This window comes from Herpailurus yagouaroundi, unplaced genomic scaffold (assembly GCF_014898765.1).
Source record: "Herpailurus yagouaroundi ecotype Mexico unplaced genomic scaffold, PumYag 28, whole genome shotgun sequence".
Lineage (NCBI taxonomy): Eukaryota > Metazoa > Chordata > Mammalia > Carnivora > Felidae > Herpailurus > Herpailurus yagouaroundi.
The window spans coordinates 134,652,456-134,677,181 of record NW_024412376.1 but is presented as its reverse complement, the minus strand read 5'-3'; the positions used below and the strand labels follow the sequence as shown (position 1 = coordinate 134,677,181).

At 43.4% G+C, this 24,726-nt stretch overlaps 1 protein-coding gene across 2 annotated transcripts in view; it reads right to left on the bottom strand.

Moving 5' to 3' along the window:
- Positions 1-24,726, bottom strand: part of RBM47 (RNA binding motif protein 47) — a 163,823-nt gene that overhangs the window by 75,391 nt on the left and 63,706 nt on the right. The window lies entirely within an intron of this gene.

The window sequence follows — 24,726 nt, the reverse complement described above, 5'->3', positions numbered from 1 at the left end:
GCAGGAAGGGCTTGCAGAAATACACCTTGACACCAGAAGCATTACAAGTTGTGTGTGTGTGTGTACGTGTGTGTGTTAAAACGGCATTACGATACTGTGCTCATTGTTCTCATGTCCGAGCAAGTCTTGGCTTGCTAACCTGAAAAAGCGTCCAAGGCAAGAGCTAATAAAGGGTAGAGTTCACCAGTGAGTCTGTAGACACAGTAGCAACTGTACATTTACCACCTCTTTCTATTTATTAGAGAAAATACAACTCAAAAAAGCCTCTCTAACCCTTCTTGCACGGTCAACAAAATGTACTCCCCGTTTTCCATATCCCTCAAGTAACTCACAGTTAAAAGCCAACCTCTGCTCTGAACCAGAAGTTTTGCATTCCATTCAAGTTAACAATTACAACTGGAGGATAACAGAAACTTGCTGGCACTGAATTATTAGCATACCCAGAATGTCAGGTGCCTCTTGGTACCACCAGGGTTAACACGATAAAGAGAAGGTGCTCAGGGATCAGCTGCCTGGTTTTACAGAAACCACGTACGGAGATGGCTGGAGTCTGGAGCCCATGTGGGCAGCACACATCTACCTGCTCTTGGAGCTCTGAGTGGGACATCTGAGAAACGAGAAAGTAGAATTATTTAGCAAGTGTCAAGCCTACTCGCTAAAAGGAACCCAAGGCCGTCTAGAGGAGAAGATAAAGAATCGACTTTCGCTCTGAAATCACACACACAGCCAGGTTAGGCAAATAAGAAAACCCATTCTCTTGTCCCCACCCCCTACCCCAGTCTCCAGGGATACTCAAAATTCTGTATTTGATATCTTTAGGATGTCTAGTGGAGTAGAAAGAAAACCAAACATAGGACTGAGATCATGGCTTTTCCACACACTAGCTGTGTGACCTTGAGCAAATTATTTAACCTCTCTGAGCCTATAAAATAAAAATGTCTCATCTATAAAATAAAATGTCTAGAACCAGGAAAGATATCCCAAAGAACTGAGAGCTCTCCCAATCTCAGAGCCTAGAAAATGGCACATTTTCAAAACTTAAGATTTCCAAATCTTAAGGGTTGTTGCAAATTGTTTTGTCCCCTTACGTTACAGTTATAGGTCCCATTTTATTTTCCATTTCCTCCTATTATAGATGCCTCAGGTTAGTGCTGTGACTAAAGGCAAGTGACTTCACTTCTCTTTTGTCTTTTGTATCGCAGGGTGGGTGTCTGCCTCCCAAGGAGCACCGTGAGGGGCCTCCCAGCCAGCGGCCTGAGTCCTTCTGATTTTACATTTCTCCTCTTCATGAACCCACCCGCCCTTGAACACAACCTCACTTTCCCTTTCCTTCTCTCCTTTCTCATTTTTCTTTTTCCCTTCCTTTCCTCCTTCCCTTTCTGCCTGGCCTCCCTGAGAGAGAGATGATGGAAATGTGGCGGAGAGTAATTATCCTCCTCATCCCATTTCTTCCATTATTTCATGTGTCATATCAAACACTCTGGGGAGGGAGGGAAGTCGGATGTTAGTCTATCATCCAGATTCTACTGGCGGGAGCCCGAGACACAGAGATTCAGCTGGTCTCAGGGCAACTGCAGACGGCGTCCTGCAGCTTGGCTTTCCTGACAGGCCAGGGTTGCCTCAGCTGCCACTCCAGCGTGGGCCAACGCCCGGGCCTAAAATGTGTCTCAGTGCCCCAATGTCCCCACCTGTTCTAGTCAATTCTACCTGCCAATTGTGGCATATTCTGCCCTGGGATTGCTCATCTCCTCATCTCCTTCCTTCTTCTGTCTTGGCTGGTCTTCCTCTTATTCTGTTTTTAGGATCTATCTCACTCAACCCCTATAACTCACTTTTGACGACCGCTATCCCTGTGTGCCTTTTTTCTTTTTAATGTTTATTTACTTTTTGAGAGAGAGAGAGAAAGAGAGAGAGAGAGAGAGAGAGAGAGAGCACGCGCAAGGGGGTGGGGAGGGGCAGAGAGAGAGGGAGACACAGAATCGGAAGCAGGCTCCAGGCTCTGAGCTGTCAGCACAGAGCCTGACGCAGGGCTTGAACTTGAACAAGATCATGACCTGAACCACTCAGGTGCCCCATTGTGTGCCTTTCTTTAGGCAAACCCAACAGGAGCAAATCTCCACCAAATGACAAACCTGTATGTTTGGGGGAAAATTATCCAGTTCCTAGGAGGCTTTGTTTATCAGTGCCCCTCTTGGGTCACGTATCCCATGTCACCTGGCACCCCACTCTTTGTGTGTACGTCAACTGCTTTCTAGACCACCAGAGTACCCACTTCTGCACCCATGCATGGAGTCCAGGGCTTAGGACTAAGGAACATACTGGAATTTTGATGAAAAAAATGTGAGGACATAGTATCTGAATCTGAAGCCGTGCCCTGATGGAGTAAACTTCAGGTATAAGCAAAGGCCTGAGTTTGGGGTTTTGATGTAGCTGCTTTGCACTTTTATATATATATTATATATTATATATTATATATTATATATTATATATTATATATTATATATTATATATTATATATATTATATATATGTATGTGTGTGTGTGTGTGTATATATATGTATATATTCAAATAAGGATAAGAAAAGTGGGTTATAAAGACAAGGTAGCAAATAAGCTGACCATCAAATTGTGCCATGAAACAAGCATCATTTACTAAATGTCTGCAATTACCCAGTACTTGATACATGTTACCTCATTTAATGTAATCGCACAGGAAGAGACAGACTCGGAGAGACTGCCCATGGGCAGGCAACTGATAAGGACAGAAGTGAAAAGCAGAGGTCTCCATCCTTGCCCTTTGCCTGAGCTGTCCTCATGTGACACAAGCACACTGCAGCCTGCTCACTCCAGGGACGTGCCTGTTGCCCCAATCAAGAGCCAGCTGCGGGTGTTTTCTGCCACTCTGTGCTCTGCTCAGAACCTGCTTGACCCTGTTTTTCTACTCTACGCCTTTTCCTTGTCCTCTCCACCCTCCTCCAGCCACCTTTGCTTCTTATCCCAAAGACAATCTGTCCTGTTCACTTGGAAATCTATTGGCAAACTCGAATATAGGGGCCCTCGTTTGACCACAAAACCAAATAGACAGTATGGATTGCCCCACTTAAGGAAGCCGTTTATAGTCATGTCTTCTGTGGCTGCAAATTTGATACTTGATTTTAAACACGGCAGGCTGTGTTAAAATTCTCTGTTCTATATAGAGAGCACTTGGTGTGTGTGCTATTATATTCAAATATTATATTTCATGGTGCTCAGAGACTAAAACTCTGTGTCCCTGAGAAAGAACCATGCCTTCTGTACAAAATAAATGTTTATAATAAGATTTCCCCATTTCCAGCCATACACTTCTTTTTTTTTATTAAAAAAATTTTTTTTTATATTTTTATTTATTTTTGAAATGGAGACAGAGCATGAGCAGGGGAGAGGCAGAGACAGAGGAAGACACAGAATCCAAAGCAGGTTCCAGGCTCTGAGCTGTCAGCACAGAGCCCGACGTGGGGCTCAAACTCACAGACCATGAGATCATGACCTGAGCCGAGGTCGGACGCTTAACCGACTGAGCCACCCAAGTGCCCCTCCAGCCATACACTTCTAAGTTGAGTTTTTGCTCTATTTTTTTATGTCAGTGTGCAGGTATACCCCTGAAGTTTTGTGTTTTTTTTTTTTAATAAAAAATAATAATAGAGTTTATTTATTTATTTTTGAAAGAGAGAGATACAGTTAGGAAGGGGCAGAGAGAGAGGGAGACAGAGAATCCCAAGCAGGCTCCGCAGCTGTCAGTGCAAAGCCCAACGTGGGGCTCGAACTCACGAACAGTGAAATCATGACCTGAGCCAAAACCAAGAGTTGGACACTTAACCGACTGAGCCACCAGGCACCCCACCCCTGAAATTTTTAACTGCAAAGTTCCAATAGGGCAGAATAATCTAACTCTGGCAAGTGCTACTCTCTTGCCCTGGGCTGCTTGCAAAGCATCTGTCAGTTCTAGAGGCTCCCTTCCAGCTTGGATATATATCCTTGAGTCTAGCATATATTTGTTCTGCAGGATGGTTCCAGATTCTGGAAGGGATTTTGAGTTCCCTTGGATACTAGGTTATAGGAGAGGAGGAATCAGCAGAAGGTGGAGATTTTATTTGGAGCTGCTAAGTCGCTCAGACTCTGCCAAAGACCTGGCACTCCCCTGAATCACTCAAGCCTCTTCAGTTCTCTGGAAGGGGACTTCAAAGACCCTTGCAAGTGTGGCCTCAGGAACTGCTCACCCCCCACTCCAGCTTAAACTCAGACACCCAAGGAAGGTGTCACAATGGCCCTGGGTGTTTTCCCAAGTTGCCCAAGGAAGGAGAGGTTGGAACAGGTGAGGAGAACACATGAGGAGTCTTCTCTGTCCAACACTGTCTTTCACTAGGACATCAACCACTAGACCAGCAGTTCTCAAATTGAGGTCTCTGAACACCCCGAAGAACCCTAAGGCTCTTGCAGAAGTCTGTAAGGCCATAACTATTTTCATAATAATTTTAATATTTGTGCCTCTTTCACTGAGTTGACATTTGCACTAACAGTGTAAAAGCAAAGGCGGGTAAGGCAGCACAAAATCAAGCAGAGGCAACAAAGTGTACTAGTAATCACATTTTTTACCGCTGGGCACTCAAAAGTTTGTTTTTAAAGCCCACTATCCTCAAGAATGTACCTGATGATGCAGGAAAAGATTAATTTCACTATATCTTGGCTCTCGAGTGTACATCTTTGTAATATTCTGTGTGAGGAGATGGGAAGTATGCACATGGCTCTCTTGCTGCATACCGATTATGATGACAGTCTCAAGGAAAATCACTCTTGTGGGGTACAGAGTGAGTGATAGCTGCTTTTGTCATATAGAACACCATTTTTACCCAAACGAATGACCAATAGATAAAACCATGGTTGTTCCCACTTGTATATTTGGCACACTTTTTCTGGAAAATGAATGAAGTGTGCTTGTCACGTCAAAGAACATAACCGATAGTGTTTGTTTCCAACTTCAAGCTTTTGAGCCAAAAGTTCAAATTTTGGAGAAGTGCACTTGCTGCTATGCACTTGACTGCTTACCAATAATGAAAGGTTTCTCTGATGAGATTATTTGCTATATTAACAAATGTGATTTTTTTAATGCCATATAATGAAATGTGTCCATATTTAGAAGATCTTCACCACTCAGTACGCCAGTATTTTCCAAATGACCAATTCATAATATTACAGAATCATGCATGGGTAAAAGAGCCATTCAAAGTACAAGATAACCCAGTGGGTTTTAATGTTATAGAGTATGAAAAGTTCATTGATACTGTTTCTGATTCCATACTGCAACTAACTTTTTTTTTTATTTTTTTTTAACGTTTATTTATTTTTGAGACAGAGAGAGACAGAACATGAATGGGGGAGGGTCAGAGAGAGGGAGACACAGAATCCGAAACAGGCTCCAGGCTCCCAGCTGTCAGCACAGAGCCCGACGCGGGACTCGAACTCACAGACCGCGAGATCATGACCTGAGCCGAAGTCGGCCGCTCAACCGACTGAGCCACCCAGGCGCCCCTGCAACTAAGTTTTAAGAAACCATCTGTTTTAAGAAATCTTTTTTTTTTAAGGTTTATTTATTTATTTTGAGAGAGAGAGTGCAAGCTGGGAAGAGGCAGACAGAAAGGGAGAGAGAGAATCTCAAGCAGGCTCCTCACTGTCAGCGCAGAGCCTGATTCAGGGCTCGAACACACGAACCGTGAGATCACAACCTGAACTGAAACTAAGAAGTCAGACACTGAGCCACCCAGGTGCCCGTAAGAAACCATCTCTTAAGAGTTTGTATTTAGTATCAAAGAAGAATGTTTATGATGATCTGAAAAAGGCTACGAAAATACTCTTCCTTTTTCTAGCTACATATCTTTGGGAGGCTGAATTTTCTTTATCTAATTTTATAAAAATAACATATATCAACAGAATGAGGGCAGAATATAGCTCATTTCTATCCAGATGGCCAACCGACACATGAAAAAATGTCCAACATCACTCATCATCAGGGAAATACAAATCAAAACCACAACGAGATACCACCTCACACCTGTCAGAATGGCTCACATTAACAACTCAGGCAACAACAGATCTTGGCGAAGATGCAGAGAAAGAGGATCTCTTTTGCACCGCTGGTGTGAATGTAAACTGGTGCACCACTCTGGAAAACAGTATGGAGGTTCCTCAAAAAACTAAAAATAGAGATACCCTACGACCCAGCAATTGCACTACTAGGCATTTATCCACAGGATACAGGTGTGCTGTTTTGAAGGGACACATGCACCCCCATGTTTATAGCAGCCCTATCGACAATAGCCCAAGTATGGAAAGAGCCCAAATGTCCATCGATGGATGAATAAAGAAGATGTGGTATATATATATACAATGGAGTATTACTTGGCAATCAAAAAGAATGAAATCTTGCCATTTGCAACTATGTGGATGGAACTAGAGGGAATTATGCTAAGTGAAATTAGTCAGAGAAAGACAAATATCATATGACTTCACTCATATATGAGGACTTTAAGAGACAAAACAGATGAACATAAGGGAAGGGAAACAAAAATAATATAAAAACAGGGAGGGGGACAAAAGAGACTCATAAATATGGAGAACAAACAGAGGGTTACTGGAGGGGGTAAGGGAGGGGGGATGGGCTAAATGGTAAGGGGCACTAAGGAATCTACTCTTGAAATCATTGTTGCACCATCTGCTAACTAATTTGGATGTAAATTTTAAAAAAATAAAATTTAAAAAATGTATTATGTAATAAAGAAAACCATAATATTTTGGGAGACCAAAAAAAAAAAAAAATGAATATAGCTCATTTCTGTCAAGCCAGTCATGAAAGATGTCTGCAAAAGTACATACAATGTACTTTTCTCACCATTTACTTGTTTTTGGAAATAACAGTTTTTTCCCATAAAAGTGTTATTGGTGTTTTTAACATAAGAGTTGACTATTGTTATCTTCGAAGGAATTAAATACATATTTTTAATTTCTCAGTTTGAATTTCTAGTGTGGTCAACAGGAACAGGTGCAACCCACAAAAGAAGAGCACTTGGGGTTCCCCAATAATTTTTAAGAATGCAAAGGTAGGTCCGCCAGATTTAGCAAACAAAAAATGCAGGGTGCCCACTTAAGTTTGAGTTTCAGGTAAGTAACAGATGGTAATTTCGTAAAAGTATCCGTGAAATATTTGGGACATACTTATACTTTAAAAATCACTTATTGCTTACCTGGTGTTTATTGAAGTTAATGGAGCATTTTAAAGTGTTCTTTGCCTGTTAAGACGTACTGAGCTCCAGAAGTTTGAGAAACACTGCACCAGACCATGCCCCTCACATCTGTGCTAAAACGTTAATACCAATATTAGGCACCCACTGTATACACGATCCAGTGGTAACCTCTTGACATACACTGTCTCTTCTGTTTCCCCCAAATCTTATGTGGCATGTACTCTTACAATCCCTAGTTTAGAGTGAGGAAACAGAAACCCAAAGAAGTCAAGTGAAGCTAATTACTGGTGGAAGGTAAGACTGGAACCCACCCACTCAGCTTGTAACTATTGGGCTTACAGTGAACTCTGAATGAGAGATTCCCAAAGATGATGGTTTTTCTACATATTTGCAATTTTATTTCTGATACTTCTCTCTCTCTCCCTTACACACACACACACACACACACACACACACACACACACACACACACAGCTGTGTGTTCTATCACAGCAATGGTGAAACCCAAGGCTGCAAGTCAGGAGTTCTATCCAGAATTGGCCATCAGCACTTTGACACAGAGCCAACTTTCCTAATGGTTGCTCCCCGTGGGCATGACAGCAGCATTGTCGGAGCTGGGAATTCTAGAATGGGGCAACAGCGCATAGGCACTGCTCATCACTCCATAATTGGAAGCCACTGGGAGATTGGTGTGGAGCTAGAATCATCCTTGAGAATAAATTGGGAATTTCTCCAAATGAATCTGTATTAACTGAAGCAAATGCAACCATTGTTGTAAGTAAGCCAAGGTCCTGTTTTTTGTACGATCATGACCCAGGCCACTGGATATATTTAATGAGCTCAGGCTCGACAGTAAACAAACTGGAAAGTAAATTTTCTTATGATCCAGCATGGGGGCAAGAGTATGCGCTAACTGTGCCACAGGATCTGTAAATACAAAATTGAATTTGCCTGCGGCCAACTAGGGGCCTTCCCCTAATCACCAATAGCTATGAAGTAATGGAGAAAGTGGTAAACATAAGAGAAGGAGAGAAATACCAGTCTTTCATATGGGGGAAATTTCTTTAACAAAGGGAAGGTTTACGGTTCAGATCTCTTTTGTTTTGCAAATTTTGTTTTGTAAATTTGGATTTTTATTAGATGTGAAGCCCACTGGATTATTCTAGGGGCCGCTGTGTAGACAGAAGCCAAGGGTGACAGAGCTCTGAAAATAAGCCTAGAGGAGAGAATGGGACAGGGGAGGAGAAAAATTGGGTAGATCAGAAATGAAAAAACGCCCCCCAATGCAATGTTAGATAATTAAGAAAAGGCGCATTTTAGAAACCAAGACTTAGTGAAAGCCTAGAGAACAGGCCTAGGTGGAAAGGTTTTGGGAAACCAAAGGCCCCAACATCTGGCCGTGGGGTATCCAAAGGAAAGAGGTCATTAAAGGTCATTATTTTACTTTTAAAGCTGTCCACTTTGCAGTTCGCCTCAGGCCCACCTGCCAAGGCTGCTGTCTGAATTCAGACACTGGCCCAACCCTGCCCAAAGCCCTGCTGGCAAGATCTGCCTCCCCAGTTCAGTCCCTTTATCTGCTCACTGGGCTCTCTCCTAGATAAGCTTAGGAGGTAGGTTCTCGAAGCTTTTCCCTTTAAGGTGTCTTCAGAATTCATTCTTGTGAATGCTGACTGTCAAGGAGGACACAGCCAGAAACCGTGACTCATCAAACTTCCAAACTCAGGACTGGAAGACTGCCTCTGAAGACTGGCTTTCCACCTTCAGGACAGTGTCCTGCCTGCTTCAGACACAAAAGGGGACAGAGCTGAGGGGCCTGCCTACTCTCCAGCAGCCTGGCTGCCTTTCCTCCTCTTCAGGGTTCTCTAAAGCACAGAGAACATGGAAGTTTTTTCCCATTTTGTTTGAGACACAGGCTTTGAACAGTGGTTGGATCTGTGTGTGAAGGTCACTGGCCATGAGTGTGGCCAGATAGTAAATATTTTAGGCTCTGCAGGTCATACAGTTTTCTTTTATTATGTTTGTTTCTCTCCCTTTCACCCTTAAAATGTAAAAACCATTCTTAAGTTACATACAAAACATAAAATCGGACGGTGGGCTGGGCCACAGTTTGCTGGTTCCTCACTCAGAGCAATGGCAAAGGGCAGGCGGGGTCAACTGGTGACTTCTGCACACAGTTTGGTCGAGTACAGTGTCAAACGTTATGTCAAAATGTAGATGTCTGTCTGACACCTTGCTGACAAAGGCTATCATATTCTCCGTCGCACTTGCCCATGTCTGACATTCTCTACTTGTGGGGTCATCTTGTCTTTGCCGTAATTCTCTTCAAAGAATTCAGCTGTAGATCTGGCAGGGAATTAAACCCTGAAATGCTAGTCTTCTGTATTTGCAAAATGAGATAAACAAGTTTTAAAATAAGCTAGAATATTCTAAAAGTTTTCATTCTCAGTGTGTGTGTGTGTGTGTGTGTGTGTGTGTACATACATACATATGTATTATAAAATTGCAAGCCTGGAACAATCCTCCGGGATAGCCTAGTCTTTAACTGTTTATACTTGAGGAAACTATGACCTACTTCCATTAAATGAGATATTCCAAGTCACATACTAATTGGCAGAAGAACTGGGGACAGAAACTTTCCTGATTTCCAGATTAGTTCTCTTTTCACTACTCTACTCAGCACATTGCCAAATCAGTACTAAAAATTCAAGTCAACCAATACTTACAATGTATTTCCAATGTGCCCAGCACTAGCTACGTGCTCTAGAAATACAAAAGAAGTAGATGAGAGGATTCCTGCCCATAAAAGGCTTTCGATATCATTGAGAAAACAAAGCACACACATGAAACAAATAATATTCTGTCTTACACTGTTATATAACTCTATGGGTAAAACATTTGCTGCTCAGTATGATAGCCAGTAGTCACATGTGGCTATTGAGCACCTGAAATGTAGGTAATAGGACTAAGAAACTGAACTTTTAACTGTACTTAATTTTAATTAACCTAAAACTTAAACAGCCACGTGTGGCTAGGGGCCACTCAACTGGACATCACAGGTCTAAAAGAAAGGTTCTAGGTCTGGATGGAAAACCTGTAACATACATCCTGTCACTCTTCCCTCTTGTGTCTAGGACAAGAACCATGACTGATCACAGAGCTCTTTCCCTCTGAGTAGAGATGGCCCCCCACATTCTCCATGCAACATATCTTCAACTGCCTGCACCTGGTAATGTATAATAAAACCTATTTGTCACTCCTGATACGGATAGGGTGACAAAGGTGAGCTTGAGGAGGAAGTACTTGGGCTGAGTCTAGAAAGATAGCACTGGGACACGTAAAGAGGAAAGGACACAGAGTGTGAGCTCCACAGAGAACAGCAAGACTAGAGGAACTGGACAGAGCTCTCCTGGTCCTAGGACAGGGAGGCTGCTGGCCCAGCAAGAAGAAAGGACTGTGTTGGGTGTGGTGGGCGATAAGGGGACAGGGAGAGGGTGGGGCTAGACGAGGAGACCTTTGGATTCCAGGAGTTTGGACTTTCTCAAGAATAACAGGAGCACCTGACGGTTTAAGCAGGATAATAATGACTGGAGAAAAACATGTTTTAGGAAGGCAAATCTGACAGCAAGCCAGAGAATAGGTTGCATACTGGATATATACATTCAGAGACTAGTGAGAAGGCTATCCCTCTAATGGTTTTGGTTTTCCTTTAGGAAATACTTGGTTTTGATCCTTCCATGGCCATTGCAATAATTGTTGCATAACTAGTTATGCAGTATCTGGTTATGACTAGTACTAGGAAGATGGTAGTGTGAGTAAAGAGGAAAGGCTACAGAAGAAAGGTTTTCTTTTTAATTTTGTTTTAATGTTTATTTTTGAGAGAGAGAGAGAGAGAGAGAGAGAGAGAGAAGGCAGAAGAAAGAGGGAGACACAAAATCCAAAGCAGACTCCACAGAGCTGTAAGCACAGAGCCCGATGCGGGGCTCAAAGTCAGGGACCACGAGATCATGACCCGAGCCAAAGCTGGAAGCCCAACCAATTGAGCCACCCAGATGCCCCTACAGAAGAAAGTTTTAAGTGAGGCAGCATGATGCCGAGGACAGACCATTAGCATCAAGGACCTGAGTTCTAGGCCTGGCTATTTCAATGGGCCTCCTCTCTCTCAAACCCTAGACTGGATTTCCTCACTTTAGAATCAAGGTACTGGTCAAATCAACCTCTTAGTCCATTCCTATTCATATCTCATTAAGGGTCAGATGAGATTTTTGAGAACCTCCCCCAGACATAAAATGGAACTAAAATATATATATGTTTGTTTGTGCGTATTTTAAGTGGCTATCACATATAGATGGTGGGAGTTGTCCTAAGACAAAAATGTCCCTTTGCTCTTTCAACTGTACCAACAGCAGGCAGCCTGCTGCAATCTATAAGATCTTAGGTGTAACGTTATTAAACATATATTCTGAGCAGTGTTGCAGGGAGGATGTACAGGTGTGGTTCACAGGACACATAGGGGTGGTACAGACAGGGGATCAATTCGCAGGTAGGACTGCCCCAAGCAGCGACATCTGTCTTGCAAGGAACCAAAGGATTTTAAGGCCCCATCCATCATCACAGACCACAGGAAAAATGAAAACAAAAACAGCTGCTAGAGAGCACAAATGATTTCCTCTGGAAAAAGTAATATACCACCACTTGCCAGGTTAAGAAGCAAAGCCTAAACGAGAGCCTGACCACACAGGACATACATGAGAATCAACTGCAAATTTTTCCAAAAAAGTACTGGTGGCTGGGCTCTTCCTCAGAGCAACTGAATCAGAGTCTTGGTGAATGGGACCCGTGCACTGGTGTCTGGGTTTTGTTTTGTTTTTCTGAGTTCTCAAAACGACTGAAATGAAGGACATGCAGATGTCTCAGAGCAAAAAAAACAAAAAACAAAAAACAAAAAAAAAACAAAAAAAAACAACAGTTCAAGGGGCACACAGGAACAGTCTGGAATCCAGATCTGACCGACTGTGCTCTTAACCCTGGTGAAGAATTATAGCCAGTTCCTTAATGAGGGGGGACATGGAGGCCATCAGAGTGGCCATAATTTGCATAGTAAACTCTACACAGTTTCTGTTTCAGAGTACACAATCTGTCATTCTGAATACATCCCTTTGTCATTTTCACTTCAGCATGTGTCAGAGAAGTCCCGGGGACTCTGGCTGCTCAATGACCTCTGGCCAACGAGCATGCCTTTTTCCGCCGATCCCTCAGCCCTCCCATGAGCTACTAGACCACCTGGGTGTGCGTGCGAGCTCTGCCATATGCTTAACCGTGTGATCCTGTGCAAGTTGCATATTCTCCCTCAAACCCCGGTTTGCCAAATAGGAATCCCGACACGTTCTTGACGGTATTTTTGTGAATTAAATGAGGCCATACAAGCAACAGACAATGTAAGTAGAAGACTTCTTTCGTGTGTGGAGCACACGTAAGCACTCGATAAATGTTAATTTTCATCATCACCTCTAGGGTTCTTTCTAACTACAATGTCTTTCTTATGATCTTAAGAATCACTTGGGGGCGCCTGGGTGGCTCAGTCAGTTAAGCGTCCAACTTCGGCTCAGGTCATGATCTCGTGGTTCGCGAGGGCTTAGTTCAAGCCCTGGTTCGGGCTCTGTGCTGACAGCTCAGAGCCTGGGGCCTGCTTCAGATTCTGTGTCTCCCTCTCTCTGCCCATCCCCCACTTTCGCTCTGTCTCTCTCTGTCTCAAAAATGAATATTTTAAAAAAAATTTTTTTAAAGAATCACTTGGTAACTGCACAAATGTAAATGAACAAAGATCAGTAGGTACCGACATACCTAGCTTTAAAGACTCGGTCTGTGTTAAGCCCCCTTTCATGCCAGCCTGACTTTGCTTGAGATGTCCCTTGTATTTTGCTGATCTTGATCTTAGTTTCAAAGAACCTCATTTATTTTGCAGACACAGAAATTTTGCCAGTCTCTTTTTTTTTTTTAACTTTTTTCTTTTAAGTTTATTTTATTTTCAGAGAAGAGTATAGGCAGAGAGAGAGGGAAAGAGGAAGAATCCCAAGCAGGCTCCACACCATCAGAACAGAGCCCTGACACGGGGCTCGCACCCACAAACCGTGAGATCGTGGATCAGAGCTGAAATCGAGAGTCGGATGCTTAACCAACTGAGCCACACAGGCGCCCCGAAATTTTGCCGTTCCTGATGCAAGCAATGTAGTTGTTCCATTACTGTTATTTTTTTGGTACCACAGACACCCACGAGCGCAGCTGAAGTGAACGTCAGATCTTCTATAGGAAGATCTTCCTTCTATAGGAGGATCCCCCCGCCCTTGCTGTAGGAACTGTTGACACACCTGGGTAAAACCTGTTTGAGTCAGTGTGCAGCCTCTCACGAGCCTCCAACTCCACAGACCTGTGATGCATGTCTAATGACTGGTTTGAAGACCTTGTTCTTGGAAACTCAGCGCTGACATTTGAGTGTCACCCATAAAATTTGCCTAAGGGTTCGATGCTGTAGTTAGCCACAGATGCCAGCCTCACAACCTTGGAGTATTCATTCTCTCTGCTTTCCAGAGCACCAAATGCCCTCCTACAAAGCGTAATTGCCACCATTGATCTGTTATTCTGCCAAAAGACACACACGTCTGGTTGAAGTCCACAGCTTTCTTTTTCCTTGTCGATGGTGGGAACGAACCTCTTCCCTTTAGGAAGACAGTCCTCCTTTTGTAGGCAGATACCCGCTTGTCTGCTGTATGTTATTGGTTGAGTCACAGCCCACATCCCCTTTCTATCTTTTCAGTTTTGAAAACAGGTCACTTTGTTTTGCAAACAGCAAGTTTTCTAGGAGCAGGTTGCTAAAGGAGCACTGGCTCTATGAAACCTTGGCCTGTCTGAATGAAATCATTTGAAAAGGGCAAATCTTCCAGTTTGGGATTAACCACAAACTCCCTGTGGAAACCAGTTTTCCCTTTGAAAACCAGTTTTTCCAAACATATGTTCATTTGGGTCCAGAAAACAGAACTAACTCAGTATCATCTTGCTTACGGGAATGCCTTGTTATGAAGTCCCTCACTGACTGTATCCACAACAGACTAAGCATGAGTTGGGCTCAATTAACTCTGACACCAAGTCTCAGAAAGGTCTTTAGCTTATAAGATCACAGTAACTACATACTGATCATTATAAACTATAGGACTTCAGGGCTACTTTTACCTAAGTTCTCAACACCAGTGGGCCTCATACCTGAACTAGCACTAACGCTGAACTGGGTCAGATCAAACAAAAGGAAAAGAAAGTAAGAGGTCCAGACAAGAAGGTGGTGAGTTTACTCTGGTAAATCTGGATATAGGTGAGAAAAGAGAATCACTAAATTTCTACTGCGTTTTCAAAAATACCATTAAATATTTGAGTTCTGATGTTGCTTGTTCTAATTCACTCTTGTTTTATTGTTTACACTGTCATTTTTTTTTTCTTCAGGAAGCTCTACACCCAAATGGGGCTTGAACTCATGACCATGAGACTGAGAGTTGCATGCTCTACTGAGCGAGCCAGCCAGCGCCCCTAAACTTTCATTCTTAAACTCTTCTGGAGCAAGGATCACGTCTGATCATGTTTTGTATCCCTCATGAACCTGCCCCAGTATCTTTCTTATGGGTGTCCTTTGCGGGTCTATTAATCAGAAGCAAATTAAATTACAGGTCTTTCCCCCCGCGCCCCCCACCCCAACCCCGTGTAGTAGTAAGTCATACGGCACAAAGCAAATAGTAAGAAGCAGTATCTTATAGGAAAACATCCCTTCTATTTTCAGTTGAGGAAGCAGAAAAGTTGTGTGTTAAGGATTGCCTTGAGCTGCACGGGGTCATTGTGTGACAGGTCCCTATCAGTAGCTGACTAGATAAAAGAGAATCTCTTTCAACTCACTTGTGGGACCTTTGTGTATATATGTTCTTCAGCAAGTTTCCTTCCTATGGACCACATGAGTTGTGCAACAGTTAGAAGCTTACCTATGTTCTATTTGAGTTATAGCCTGTCTTTTGGGGGTGGACGGGGGGGTGGAGATGGGAAGATCATTTTCCAAAAGGTACACCTTCTGGTCATTTTCAGGGATTTTGGAACAGTAGTTTCTAGGAAATCTGTAATCTAAAAGAGAGGTATAAATCAGAAACATGAACAACATGTTACTACAGAAAACACTGTCTGATGCTGCCTACCTCTTCCTCCTTTTGAAAAGCAACTTGCAATTTTCAAGTTGTAGGTTAAACAACACCCACTTTTCTTGAGAGAGAGAAAGAGAGAGGGAAAGTGCATGAGGGAGGGGCAGAGGAAAAGAAGAGAGAGAGAAGCTTAAGCAGGCTCCAACACCCAGAGAGCCTACTCAGGGCTCCATCTAATGACCTGAGCCAAAATCAAGAGTCACATGTTTAACTGACTGAGCCACCCAGTCGCCCCAAACAATTCTTAATTTATTAACTTACTTGGAAGGGGAATCTAGGCCAAGATGTTCAGGAAAGGGTCAGCACTCAAAATGTCTTACTACTTTTTTTAAGTTTCCATCAGGAGGGGTGCCTGGGTGGCTCAGTCGGTTAAGCATCCAACTTTGGCTCAGGTCATGATCTCACGGTTTGTGAATTCAAGCCCTGCATCGGGCCCACTGCTGTCAGTGTGGAGCCTACTTCGGATCCTCTGTCCACCCTCCCTCCCCGCCTTTTCTCTCAAACATAAATAAACATTTTTTAAAATTTAAAAAATAATAACATTTCCATCAGGAACTCCATAATTTTTTCCTCTTTGCCTTTCCTGGGGATCTCTGTTGCCTAACTTCTGGTGCCTGTATCTTGAGGGGGAAGCACAAACTTCCTGTGGCTTGAGAAAAATCAGGTAATGATCTAGACATTAACTTTTTAAGAGGTTTGGCCAAAGGGGTCAGCAAAAGTTCATACTAAAAGTCCAAATTTCTTCATATCAATCATGGCCAGTGGTTCTCTTTCCTTCTGTATGGAGAAAAGAGGCCCATTTTATCTCAGACAGAGGTAAAAAACAAACAAACAAACAAATCTCCAAAAAAGATTATAAGCCTATTAAAAAGATCTGTCTAGCTCTAGTCACCCCCTATGCTAAGCGGACCTCTTAAAAATGACTACCTCAAATTCACCCTGATTAAGAAATGGACAAATTTGATATGGCCAATTCAGTGGAATTAGGGTTCTGTGTGTGTACATATGTGTGTGTGTGTGTACACATACATGTATGAGTTCCTGAATCTGCCATTTAGTTACTGGTCAAAGTACCTCAGCTCAGCAGTACTCTTGATAGAAAATGTCAACATGGAGCACTATGATTTGAAACCTGAGAATCTCATCATGGTCCAAAAGTGGAAGTAGGGTCAAGTAGCTGGCTTCTGTCTGCTCTATTTAAACTCTCTCTCTATCTCTCTCTATCTCTCTCTCTTTTTTTTTTTTTCAATCTGGCCTTTGGGTGGGGGGAATCACACAGAATGCCAATGATCACCCTTCCTGACACCATCAAGGAAGCAGAGAAAAAGAGAAGAAGACACATTCGTTGAGAAAAACAAACTCTTACTAAAAGCTGATCACCTTCCTGTGGGAAGGTAGTGAGGGAAATTAAGAACATAGATTTGGAGGGGCGCCTGGGTGGCACAGTCGGTTAAGCGTCCGACTTCAGCCAGGTCACGATCTCGTGGTCCGTGAGTTCGAGTCCCGCGTCAGGCTCTGGGCTGATGGCTCAGAGCCTGGAGCCTGTTTCCGATTCTGTGTCTCCCTCTCTCTCTGCCCCTCCCCCGCTCACACTCTGTCTCTCTGTCTCTCAAAAATAAATAAACATTAAAAAAAAAAAAAAAAAGAAGGAAGAGAACATAGATTTGGAGAGAATTCAAAGGACTGGCAAGAAAACAGGACTTGGGATCCAGCTCTAGGAAATAATGCTGATAGAGAAGGAAGGATTTATGTCTGAACCACAAAAACAAAAAACCTGATCAGTTTGAAAGCAATCTCTAAGGGGTTTTAAAGATCCTTCCAGAAATTGAACTAAGTCCTTATTTTACAACAGACACCTAGTCATCTGAAACCACTCTCCCTCTACCTATTGTCCCATCAGGTCATGCTTACTCCTTGAACCTGACACTCCCCTGTGTTGAGACCCTCACAAACATCGTTCCTCATTTGGTATAGTCGCTACCACCTGCCCCCAAGCTTCCTCCGCCAAACAAACCATTCTTTCTTCTTTGGGACTCAGTTACAACACCACTTAGATCCCAAGAAACCTTCCCTGATGGCCACACCTCCTACTGACAAGTTAGGTCCTCCCTGAACTTAACAGTCCTTCAACTCACTCATTCCTCTTTTTTCATTTAATGTTTTACTACTAGACCAGCTTCCTGGGAGCAGAAATCTAATCTTTCTGTCTTAATCTCCTAATTACCCAATACCTAGTACAGAGCATGGCACATAGTAGGTGCTCAGAAAATTTTTGTTAACCAATTCACCTGTATCCTCCTGATTTCAGGATTAGTGTACTATCACTCATGGGGCCCAATAAGGTGGAGGTTCTACAAATCTTAAAGCCCATATAAGCCACATCCATGTGCTTGAGGAATCCTGCTCATTTTGTGACACCGACTGTATTTTCCCACGCATTTAACATGAATATGAGTTTGGATTCATTCACAGATAAATGGATGCTGACAAATCATTCTGGGGCCCAGCAAGAAGTATTAGTTGCCAATCCTAGGATGTTGGATTGCTGGAGGAGACCCTGGAGTGTCTAATTTAGGGACTGGCTGACTGGGGGGCTGTTCCATGAGGTCACTTGGGCTGACCTGAGGGCCAACACCACTGCATATGAAGTCCCAGGGCTACTAATCTCAAAACAGTTAGCTTTTCTTTCAGGGTTAGAATCATAATCTTTCTCTTTGGGAAACACAAAGTTCTCTTTTTATTTTTTTTAATTTTTTTAATGTTTATTTATTTTTGAGAGAGAGAGGGAGACAGAGTGCCAGTAGGGGAGGGGCAGAGAGAGAGGGAGACACAGAATCAGAAGCAGGCTCCAGGCTCTGAGCTGTCAGTACAGAGCCCGACGTGGGGCTCGAACCCACAAACTGCAAGATGACGTATGACCTGAGCCAATATACTCAACCGACTGAGTCACCCAGGTGCCCCAAGAGATAGAAAGTTCTTATTGATTTGCTCATTAACGGGAAAATATTCATTCCCTACCCTAAAAAACAAAAACAAAACAAAAACCAAAACCAAAACAATGTGTATTCGATGAAAAATAGGAGGTAGAGAACACTTAATATTGGCAATTTGGGGATTATTCAGAGTAATGCTGTATTTCACTGAATCTAAGTCTCCATAAGATGCATCCCAATTTCAGACATGTTAAATTGTGAAGGAAAAATGCATTCTAGAGTGGATGAAATGCAGTCAAAACTACAGGAAAAAATGGGTATTAAAAGAGTTTCTCGACAAAGTCATTCATTCAAATGTAGCTTCTGCCATTCTTTGCAATTGTGGGAGCCCTCTGGGATATTCGTGCTTGTACACATACAGAGCACTCTGACCTAGTTAAACTAAGCAAACCTCCAGAGGCGAAAACAGTATGTGCTGGTTTTAAAAATAATAATAATAAGGGACTAGCATTTGAATGTCACTATGCAATGTTCGCCTACTTTTTCCCCACCCCTGGATTATGTTCATTTGAGCCAGGGTGAAAATGAAACCAGCCCGACTTACCAAACCTCTTCAGTGAGCCCCAGGAAGGGCTGATCTCCTTTGGGTGACCTGATGCAAGGTGTCCCCCAAATGCCTGTTACCTGAACTGTGAAATGGAAAGGGTAACACTATTGCCCCAGAGATGGCTAACGAGAAGCATGCAACTAGTGGCCGCCAAGTGCAATGGAGGAAGAGCGGGTAAGAAGAAATATTGTGTTTTTTAATTTTTTTTTTTAACATTTATTTATTTTTGAGACAGAGAGAGAGAGAGCATGAACAGGGGAGGGTCAGAGAAAGAGGGAGACACAGAATCTGAAACAGGCTCCAGGCTCTGAGCTGTCAGCACAGAGCCCGACGCGGGGCTCGAACCCACGGACCGCGAGATCATGACCTGAGCCGAAGTAGGACGCTTAACTGACTGCGCCACCCAGGCGCCCCAGAAATACTGTGTTGTTTTTTTTTTTTAATTTTTTTTTTCAACGTTTATTTATTTTTGGGACAGAGAGAGACAGAGCATGAACGGGGGAGGGGCAGAGAAAGAGGGAGACACAGAATCGGAAACAGGCTCCAGGCTCTGAGCCATCAGCCCAGAGCCCGACGCGGGGCTCGAACTCACGGACCGCGAGATCGTGACCTGGCTGAAGTCGGACGCTTAACCGACTGCGCCACCCAGGCGCCCCAGAAATACTGTGTTTTATTATCATCACATGACCTTTGTGTGTGCATGGTACAAGGAAAGCCACATAACTGGACCATACAGGAAATTTCCACTCACCCAAATACACATAGAAAATAGGACATGTACTTTTGCCAGTTCTGTAAGGCTATTCAGGTTCACATCAGCTAAAAAGACATTCAAGGAAGAAAATCGGACTCTGATGAGAAGGGGGAAATGCCCAGAGAGGGGGTGTAACAGGGAAGGGAAGCTCAAAGGTTTGCCCATGTGCTCAAATCTCAGATCCACTGCCTACTGGCTGGGTGGCCCTAAGCATTTTACTCAACCTCTCTGAGCTTTCCTTTGTTCATCTGATACGGGCCTAACATTACTCACCTATTAAGGACGTTGCGACAATAAATAAGACAATAGCTATGAAGCCCTTAGGGCCCCATATGAAAGAAAACACTCCGTTAAAGACAGCTATGATTACTAGCATTTGCAAGTTACTTTCTGCAGAGGCACACTAAGTTGTGCTTTTTTAGAGTAAATCACCAAACACTCAAAAACTTTTAAAGCATAGTGAGCTGTTAGTATTTTACAGTTCGACTTCATCTTTAAGTAAATACATTCGATCACCTAAGCTCTGTACTGCAGGTTTTATTATGCTACCACTCCACCAAGAATGAATAAAACCCAACAGGTCTCACTCCCGTCCCCTCCAAGAAAGACCACGAGTCCACAGCCGAGTGCTGGGAAACAAAATACCGAGTTCTGCTAACTCCTGCCATGCAGCTCAGTAATCATTTGTTCCAAAGTTCTTCCCGACAAAACGGCCTAATTAACTAAGGTTGAGCTTTTGATTAACATACAGTGTTTGACGGAACTTTGACCCACAGAAACTTGGCGTTCGACTTGCTTCTCTGAGTGCAACCTGTGTCACGAGCGCTGGTTTCAAGGGTAATAAAGGGCCTGGCTGTTTGCTCACAGCAAACGGAGGCGGTGCTGTGACATTATACGGCTTTTACCTCTACTGTCCGTTGAACCCGCAGCAAAGACAAAGTTTGCAGCCTGGATGTCAGTTTGTGGAGTGAACAGAATGAAAGAACAGATATTTCCAAACTGAAAAGCACCTAAATTCTACTTGTTGTTTTCACTGAATATCAGTTATTTAAGAAACATGAATATGGTCCCAAGGTCCAAGTGATCATAGTGGAGATCTGAGCAGGTGTGTGATACGTCCGTCCACATTCTGCCTCAGTGAGCAAACTGTTCTCTGATGGTTCCTGCCTTTGCCTTTATCGACTTGTTATAAAACATGCCTCAGACACCAAAGACCACGGTACTTGACAGTTTGTGTTTCCATCTGCCTGTTATGACATGAATGGTGTTCCCCCACCCAAATTCATTTGAAGTCCTGACCCCCAGCCTTTCAGAATGTGACTGTATTTGGAGACAGGGCCCTTAAAGAGGTAATTAAGGTTAAACGAGTTCATATGGGTAGACCCTAATGTCGTATGACGGGTGTCCTTATAAGAGCAGATTAGGATACGTTCACATAGACCAAGGGATGGCCATGTGAGGACATGGCAAGAAGGCAGCTGTCTGCAGGCCAAGAAGAGAGACCTCGGAAGAAATCAAACATGTTGGCACCTTGATCTTGGACTTCCAGCCTCCACAATTCTAGAACTGTGAGAAAATAAATTTCTGTTGCTTGAGCCACCCAGTCCGTGGCGTTTTGTTATAACAGCCCTAGCAAACTAATCCACTGCTCCCCTTTCCACGCCCCTCAACCTTATGTCCCGGGACCAGGCAGGTAACAAATAAGGGAAGTAGACTACGAGCAAGAAATAGGTATAGGGTGGACAGTAAACAGGGACCGCATGCTCTGTCTACAGGTATCAAAAATACTATGAGGCCACACAAAATAGGTCCATGGCTTGATTATGCTGGTGACCCTTCAGTTTGCAATCCCTGGGCTAACCCACTGCCATCTGACCTTTAAAAACACCCACTCTTCATGCCTGCAGTAAATTATTAGTTGAGCACCCACTACAGGTCAAGCTCTAGGCCAGACACCAGGCGTAGCAGCAGTGAATAAAATAGGTGTCTTCTCTGCCTGTACAGTACAGGGTGGTCTGGATGGGGAGTCTAGGTACTGAGCTAGGCTAGGAATGCACACAGGTCAGGGGAGATCATTATCAAATAATGGGACACTGGCTATAATACGCAAGGGGCAAGGTAAGTGGAGAAGAAGACGATCCCAACTCTGTCAAGGTTAATTGAGGAAGGTGCCAGCCAAGTTCTGAAGGATGAATAACAGTTTGCCTGGCAGACAGGGATGATTGACGAGGAGAGGGCATTTTCCAGACAGAAGGAACAGCCAGTCCCTGGGTGTGGGGACATGAGAGAGCACAGCATCTTGGAAGAATGATAACTAGTTGGACTGAGGATGGGCCACAGAGAGCAGGAGGGCATACAGCTGAACAAGGCAAGGAACCAGGAGTTCACATTTTAGTGCACAGTGAACCACTGGAGAATTTTAATCAGGAATGTGACATTACCAGAACTACATGTTAGAAAGATCACTCTGACCACAATGCAGAAGAGGCTCAAGGCAGGGTGACCCATCAAGGCAGGAACCAAGAAACAGACATAGGGATGCTTGGTGGTGAAGGTCAGGGATGCAAAATTGGAATCAACACGGTGTTCAATCGTGGCCATGAGTGACACTGTCCAGGGACATTATGTACATAAAGAAAAGCGCTGTTTTTTTTTGTTTTTTTTGTTTTTTTTACCTCAAGCCAGGCACTGCTTTGATCAATGAGAACATGCATTTCATAAGACGTTTTGAATTTCATTTATCTTACAATTCACATCAGGAAATTAACTCCACTGGTTTTTTGTTTTTTTTTAATCCATCAAAGCCACACGTGGACTGTCCCTCAGTTTCCCATCTGTAAATATGGGTAATAATGGCACTTTCGTTATTGGGAGATTTCCTTGAGCTCATTAATACAAGTAAGTATTTAAGTGCAGTTAAGTGTTAGCTATTATGAAAGCATAAATAAGCTTTAGAGAACAAATGGATAATTAATGTCTGTGCAATTAATGACAGTCCTCCCTCTCAGTGAATATTAGCCACATTAAAACAACAACCACAACCACAGAGTAAAAACTTATATAATTGCCTTGGAAAGGAACTGCTTCTGGGACGCCTGGATGGTTCAGTTGATGGAGCGTCTGACTCTTGATTTCGGCTCAGGTCATGACCCAGGGTTGTGGGACTGAGCCCCGTGCTGGGCTTTGCACTGAACATGGAACCTGCTAAAGATTCTCTCTCTCTCTCTTCCTCTCTCTCCCCTGCTCACACAAAAGAGAGAGAGAAAGACAGAAAGGAACTGCTTCTGATTCCCTTGGTCTCTCCAGAACTCTCACCTTAGAAAAGCCCTACTATTTGTACATGACCATGACTTTATTAACAAAATGATTTGTCTCAGGTAAAAATTTTTCAAACATTAAAGATTCAAGGGGATGTGAGGCCTGCAAAAGGAGACTGACTGCAAAGTGGCACAAGAGAACTTTCTAGAGAGATTGGACATTTCTTTTCTTTTCTTTTTTTTTTTTTTTTTAGTTTATTTATTTTGAGAGAGAGGAGCACAGCAGGGGCACGGCAGACAGAGAGAGAGAGAGAGAGAGAGGGAGAGAGAGAGAGAATCCCAAGCAGGCTCTACACTGTCGGTGTGGAGCCTTATGCAGGGCTTGAACTCATGAACAGTGAGATCACGACCTAAGCCAAATCCAAGAGTGGGCGCTTAACCCACTGAGCCACCCAAGCACTCCTTAAATGTTTATTTATTTTTGAGAGAGAGAGAGAAAGAGAGAGCGAGCGCACAGCAGGGCAGGGGGGTGGGGGGAGAGAGGGAGAGGGAGAGGGAGAGGGAGAGGGAGAGGGAGAGAGAGAGAGAGAGAGAGAGAGAATCGGAAGCAGGCTCCAGGCTTTGCACTGTCAATGCAATCAACTGTGAGATCATGACTGGAGCTGAAGTCAGACGATTAACCCACTGAGCCACCCAGGTGCCCCGAGAAATGGAACTTCTTTATCTTACTTGAGACAGTGGTTCCAGGGCTGTATATATTCCACATAGAACTAAAAATGCGTGAATTTTATTAAATGGAAATTATATTTCAGTAAAGACAGAGGACTGGAAGACCGGGAAAAGGGGCATTCGAGGGGAAAGGGATACTTATTCCGAAGAGGAGAAAACACATTTGTGTGAAAGAACGTGCCTTAAATCTTTTAATTTCCAAAAACATCACCTCTTTGAATAGAGAAAGTTGGCTAGTAGTATAAAAAAGTTTCCCTATGCCAGAAACATTTTGAAAAATTCAGAAGTCTTCGCCCTTGTTATCCTAAGTCTACAGAGCAGCACTTTCTACCCCTAGATTCACTGCACAAGCTGCCCTCTTGTGGCTCTGATATGTATTTCCGGAGCACAAAGTGGACAGTTCTGAAGCTATTCAGGTAGCAATCCCAGCCTGCCCACAGATATTTCTCAAGGGGGCTGAGGGTGCGTGTGTAGGCGGCTTCCACCGCAAGCTTGCGTCACAGCCACGCTTTAAATAACTAAGAAAAGAGGGTTACCACAAAATGCATATATGGTTTGAGGCTGGCAAGTTCAAAAAATGGTTTATCGCCATTTAAATTGTTGCTTCATTTTAACATACTCTATCTAGTACTCGCTTTCACTTTTGCAACATGCAATCAGTGTACCAGAAGCAAGCATGTGTCTCAGACGTGATGGGTGTCAAGAAAACAGAACTGAAAATCTCAATTCCACCATCTTTGTGCAATGTTCCAAGGTATCTTTGCACAAAGAAAACCACCACCACCGCGGCCACCCCCAAGCAACCCGACCCAAACACTGGCTTTTATTAACAGTGGCATGTCGGGAATCTAGACGTCTTATGAAATGGTAAGCATTTGTTCAAAAGAAAGGAGGGAGAGAAGAAAGAAGTGGACAAGAAGGGAAGAAAGAAGAAAGGAAGGGAGGAC